Genomic DNA, 6,674 nt, shown 5'->3' with positions numbered 1-6,674 from the left:
CTAAGTCCCCGAGTGCGACGTGAAGTGCACACTCGGAGGAAGTTAATACTTAGGCGATGCATGATCGCAGCTAAGTTTTTTTTTTGTGTGACCGTAGTCTGCAACCATGGAAGAACTCTGAATCTGCAAAATAAATTGAATCTGCTGTATATTATTTCTCCAAAACTTGTTCGTTACACTGCTTCAGTCGGCGATCACGTATAAAAACGCTTGAGGAGGTCTCTGTTCCACGCGCGGTGTTCGTCGGTCTCCTTCTGAATGTTGTAGAGTTTGTATGCCCTGTTGTTCAGCACCTTTGAAATGATGAAAGGACCTTCCCAGGCCGGAGCCAACTTGTGTGGTCTTTGTTGATCCACTCGGAGCACCAAATCGCCAGCCTGGAAAGTGCGTCTTCTGACATGTCGTGCATGAAAACGTCGCAGATCTTGCTGATAAATTGTTGAGCGGGTAAGTGCCATCTCATGCTCCTCCTCTAGAAGATCGACTCCATCTTGCCTTGCTTGTTCTGCTTCGTCTTCGGAGAAGAGTTCGAATCGCGGGGCATTGTGAAGCAGGTCACTCGGAAGGACCGCTTCTGCTCCATAGACGAGGAAGAACGATGATCGCCCTGTTGATCTATTCGGAGTGGTGCGGAGGCCCCAAAGTACTGAAGGTAACTCGATTACCCATGCACCAGCAGCATGTCCTATCTCTCGCAAGAGTCGGGGCTTCAAACCTTGAAGGATAAGTCCATTTGCACGCTCAGCTTGTCCATTGGATTGCGGATGTGCTACGGAAGCAAAATCCACTCGGATACCTTGACTCGCGCAGAAACCCTTGAATCTGTCCGAGTCGAAGTTTGTCCCATTGTCCGTGATTATGCTGTGAGGCACTCCGAATCTGGAGATGATGTCTCTGACAAACTTCACGGCCGTGGACGCGTCGAGTTTCTTGATGGGCTTGGCTTCTATCCACTTTGTAAACTTGTCGACTGCCACCAACAAATGTGTGTAGCCTCCTTGGCCTGTCTTGAATGGTCCGACTGTGTCTAATCCCCAAACTGCAAACGGCCACACAAGTGGGATTTTCTTTAGAGCAGATGTTGGCTTGTGGGGCTTGTTGGAGTAGAACTGACAACCTTCGCATCGATTGACCATAGCTTTTGCCATTTTGTTAGCCTGCAGCCAGAAGAATCCAGCCCTCAACGCCTTGGCGACGATTGCTCTTGAAGAAGCATGATGGCCGCAGGTTCCCGAGTGGATATCTTCTAGGATCAACTGCCCTTCCTCTGGGGAAATGCAACGTTGGAGAACGCCTGAAACACTCTCCTTATACAGTTGACCGTCAATGACAGTGAATGCCTTCGACCTGCGAACTATCTGTCGGGCTTGGACTTCATCTTCTGGAAGTTCGTGCCTTAGGATATATGCCATAATCGGCACAGTCCAATCGGGAATGATTACCAGAATCTCTGTGACCAGATCAACCATAGCAGGCACATCGACTTCAGTCGGGTCTGTTGCACTCTTGGGTTGTACGGGCTCTTCCGTGAAGGGACCTTCTTTGACTGAAGGAAGATGGAGGTGCTCGAGGCAGACATCACTCGGGACGGGTCTCCGAGTGGATCCGAGCTTCGCCAACTCGTCCTCCGCTTGGTTCTTCAGTCTTGGAACATGATGAAGTTCTAGACCTTCAAACTTCTTCTCCAGCTTCCTGACTGCATTGCAGTAGGTTGTCATAGTGGGGTTCCTTACGTCCCACTCTTTCATCACTTGGTTGACCACCAAGTCTGAATCGCCGTAGACCATCAGGCGACGGACGCCGAGTGAGATGGCCATGCGCAATCCGTAGAGAAGAGCTTCATACTCTTCCTCATTGTTAGAGGAATCAAAGTGTATCTGAAGCACATACTTGAGCTTGTCACCCCTTGGTGATACGATCACAACGCCAGCGCGGGATCCATTCAACATCTTAGACCCATCGAAGAACATTGTCCAATGAGCCGAGTAGATGTGAGTCGGTTGCTGTTGTTCTACCCATTCTTCTATAAAGTCAGCCAGGGCTTGAGACTTAATAGCTTTCTTGGCCTCGAACTTGATGTCATAGTACAGCATCTCCATCGCCCACTTCGCCACTCGGCCTGGCGCGTCTCGATTGTGGAGAATTTCCGACAAAGGAGAATCAGAAACGACAGATACCGAGTGATCTTGGAAATAATGGGCAACCTTCTTCGCAGTCAAATAGATCCCATAGATAAGCTTTTGATAATGGGGATACCTCTGCTTCGAAGGTGTCAGGACTTCGGAGACGTAGTACACTGGCCGCTGAACTTTGTATGCTTTGCCTTCTTCTTCTCGCTCGACTGTAAGAACAGTACTGACGACTTGATTTGTAGCCGCGATATACAGAAGAAGGGGCTCTTTACTGAGCGGAGCAGTAAGAATCGGCTGGGTGGAAAGTAGGACTTTGAGGTCGTCGAACGCGACTTGGGCTTCGTCTGTCCACTCGAAGGTATCTGATTTCTTCATGAGTCGGTACAGAGGAAGTGCTTTTTCGCCGAGTCGACTGATGAACCTGCTCAAAGCTGCTAAGCAACCTGTGAGTCGTTGAACATCGTGTATTCTGACCGGCCTCTCCATTCGGACGATGGTCCCGATCTTTTCGGGGTTAACATCGATCCCTCATTCGGAAACGAAGAAACCGAGTAACTTTCCGCTGGGAACACCGAATGAACACTTGGCAGGATTTAGCTTGATATCGTACCTACGAAGGTTGGCGAATGTTTCTGCCAAGTCAGTCAGCAGGTCGGAACCTTTGCGAGACTTGACTACGATATCATCCATGTATACCTCCACATTGCGACCGATCTGGTCGAGGAGACATTTTTGGATCATGCGCATAAAGGTAGCTCCTGCATTCTTCAAACCGAAAGGCATGGTGATGTAGCAGAAGCACCCAAACGGGGTGATGAAAGCTGTTTTCAACTCATCGGGGCCATACAGACGGATCTGATGATAACCCGAGTAGGCATCAAGAAATGATAAACGCTCGCACCCCGCAGTCGAATCGACAATTTGATCTATGCGGGGGAGCGGAAAATGGTCTTTCGGGCAGACCTTATTGAGGTGCTTGAAGTCAATGCACATTCGGAGTGACTTGTCCTTCTTGGGCACCATGACTACATTGGCGAGCTACTCGGAGTGGTGAACCTCGCGAATGAATCTGGCAGCTAGCAGCTTAGCTACCTCTTCTCCGATTGCCTTCCTTTTGTGTGCGGCGGACCGGCGCAGGCGCTCTCGGACGGGTCGAGCAGCGGGATCCACATGCAGTCGGTGCTCAGCCAACTCCCTAGGTACACCCGGCATGTCAGATGGCTTCCATGCGAAGATGTCCTAGTTCTCACGGAGGAATTGGGTGAGCTCGGCTTCCTATTTGGGATCCAGGGTGGTGGAGATGTTCGTGGGGGCGGCAGACTCGTCCGTCGGGTGGATGCTGACCTTCTTAGTCTCTCCTGCCGACTGGAACGCGGACTCAGAAGCTGGCTTCTTTGATCGCATTAAGTCGGCGGGGTCGACTGTCTTCTTGTACTCTTCGAGCTCGAGTACAGCCATCTGTTGGTCGGCGATCCTCGACCCCTCCTGTAGACACTCCTCGGCTCGCTGGCGGTTGCCGGTGATGGTGATAACGCCTTTTGGACCCGGCATCTTCAGCTTCAAGTACACATAGCACGGGCGTGCCATGAAACTCACGTACGCCGGGCGGCCCAGAATTGCATGGTAAGCACTCTGGAAACCCACCACCTCGAATGTGAGCTTCTCCTTGCGAAAATTCTTGTCGGAGCCGAAGATGACCTCCAATGCGACCTGGCCGAGTGACTTGGCCTTCCGCCCTGGGACGACTCTTGGAACTGCATATTGCTCTCGCTAAGTCTGGACATCGGAATGCCCATCCCCTTGAGAGTGTCGGCGTACATAATATTCAATCCGCTGCCGCCGTCCATTAGGACTTTGCGCAGTCGGACTCCTTCCACCACCGGGTCAACGACCAGAGCCTGCCTTCCCGGGGTGGGGACATGTGTTGGATGATCCGACTGATCGAAGGTAATCGCAGTCTGAGACCATTTGAGAAACTTGGGGGCAGTCGGAACGGCCATGTTGACTTCTGTGTTTACTAGCTTCAGTCGACTCTTGCTTTCGACGTCAGCAAAGATCATGAGGGTTGCATGGACTTGGGGGAACAGATCCTCCCTGTCCTCCTCATCCTGTTCAGGATTCTTCTCACTCGGCTGTCCTTCGCTGAAACCCTGGATCAGGAGACGGCACTGCCGAGTGGTGTGCTTTGCGTATATGGGGTTACCTTCCTCATCCATCTTCGTATGGATTGGACAAGGCTGGTCCAGGATGGGATTGTTGAAAGGCTTTTTCTTGGGGGTGAACTTCGCTTTCCCTTTGCCCTTGAATTTGACGCTGGTTACAGCTGCAGCTTCTGCTTGCGGTGTGGGCGGAACCTTCGGTTTCTGCTTCCGAGTGTTGCCTCCGTCGGCATCGCCGACTGTCTTGTGTTTACCGCTCCGGATGCGGTCCTCTTCTTCGCCATTTGCATAGAGAGTTGCTATCTCCATCATCTTGCTCATGGAGATGTCGCCGGTTCGACCAAACTTCAAGTACAGCTCCATGTACCGCACGCCTTCCTTGAAGGCGCAGACTGCTTGATGCTCGGTGACGTTCTCCACCGTGTGGTAAAGAGTCGTCCATCGCTGGATGAAGTCGCGCAAGGGCTCATTCGGCTTCTGGACACAGTGTTGAAGCTCCACAAGACCTGCAGGGCGCTTGCACGTTCCTTCGAAGGTTCTGATGAACACTCGGGCTAGATCTGCCTAACTGTAAATGCTTGAGGGGGCCAACTGGTTCAGCCAAGCTCGGGCCGAGCCGTCCAGCATCAGAGGGAGGTGCTTCATAGCGACATGGTCGTCTCCTCCTCCGATCTGGACCGCCACTCGGTAGTCGTCTAGCCATGTTTCGGGCTTGGACTCTCCTGAGAATTTACCGATTCCCGCAGCCAATCGGAAGTTGGGCGGGATATCGGCCGAGTGGATGGCTCGACTAAAACACTCGGGGCCAGATACGATGGCCCTGCTTCCACTCGGACGGTCCATATCGCGGCCATCGTGGTGGGCTCGACCCCTGTCAACTCTTCGCTGGGCGATTCGGCCTCTTGCGTCGGGTCTTGGGTCGTAGGTGTCGTCGACTGAATGCCGATCATCATGATGCCGGGACCCGTAGGGCCCACCCCGCGGAGGGGTGCGTGAGCGACGGCGATACTGATGAGATCCAGGGCTGTGAACCGATCTATGCGTGTTTGCATGGACGGAACTATTGCGGATCCGATTGTGCGACTGGGAGACTGCCAAATTCTGCTGCTGCGCCGTGCGCAACAGGGCTCGGATTTGTTCGATTCCCCTTCCTGCCTCTGAATCAGTCGGCTGGAGGGAATCGGCAATCTGGGCTGCCGCGGCCAGGTTGAGGAGAGGTGTGCGGAACACCTCCATGTTGCTCCACCGAGTGTGTCGGCTGGCAGATCGACGAGGCGGACGACGCGCACCGGATGCTTCGCCAACTTCACCTCGGTCGGCTTGACGAGGATCTTCATGGGAGTTGGCCATGTGTACTTCTGCTGCAGGCCCACAACCCACGTACTCGGTAGGAAGCTCAGTTGGAACCGAGTCCGAGCACTAGGAGCGTGGGGCGACTACAACAGACTCCAGGACTGCCACCTGAGAGGACGCGAACTGGCGCGCTCGGGCATGTTGCACCCAACGTTGTAGACGCGGACTGCGCGATCGCCTGCTGCGGCGCGTGACGAAGGTGCAAGCCGGCAATGGAGCCGATTGTTGGAGAAGAAGAACGTCGCGAGAGCCAGCACGGAAGTGCGTGGCCCCGCGACGGGGAAGCGCCTCGACGTCGAGAGGTGCATCCCGAAGCCACGCCAAATCGTCGACGACGAAGAAGAGAGCGCCGAAGAGGATCTGGTGACCCATGCTCGAACCTCCACCGGACGACATGACGAAAGGAAGTAGTAGCAAACTCGCCGGAAGTCGCTTAGACGCCTGCCACACGGTGGGCGCCAACTGTCGTGGGTATAAGCCTGACAGTAGATGTGTAGGGTACACATGAGATGGGCAGAGTCCTAGCTACGGCGAGGTTGTATGAGTTCAGGCCCCTCTACGGTGGAGGTAATAGACCTATGTCTCAGTGCTCTTGGAGCTTGTTACCGAGTGTAATATGGAGTACAATGTTTTTCTAACCCTTTTACCAGTGGGGGAGGGCGGCTTATATAGAGTGCGCTGCCCTCCACAACGGTTCTGATTCAAGGGTGGAGTAGTGGCGATTGAATGCATGCGTTACAGGTAACGTATGCTATAAATTCTAGTTAATGCACCTGGAAACGTACGGCAGTTTCCCTCCAGGGAGGTTACGACGCACCGAGTGTATCCAGTCGGTAGGTCCGGTGTCCTCCGAGTCTTAGTCTCCGACTGGATGATTCTGGGCCCGTTACCGACTGGATGATGGAGACACCTTAATACAGTCGGGCATACTTAAGGTCTTGTACCTTGCGTGGGGTAGTCCTTGGGTAGGACCTGTAGGACAGGCCTATGACCCTACCCTAGGACTATGACCCCATCATATATCAACTTG

This window comes from Hordeum vulgare, chromosome 4H (assembly GCF_904849725.1).
Source record: "Hordeum vulgare subsp. vulgare chromosome 4H, MorexV3_pseudomolecules_assembly, whole genome shotgun sequence".
Lineage (NCBI taxonomy): Eukaryota > Viridiplantae > Streptophyta > Magnoliopsida > Poales > Poaceae > Hordeum > Hordeum vulgare.
This window is presented reverse-complemented; position numbering follows the sequence as displayed.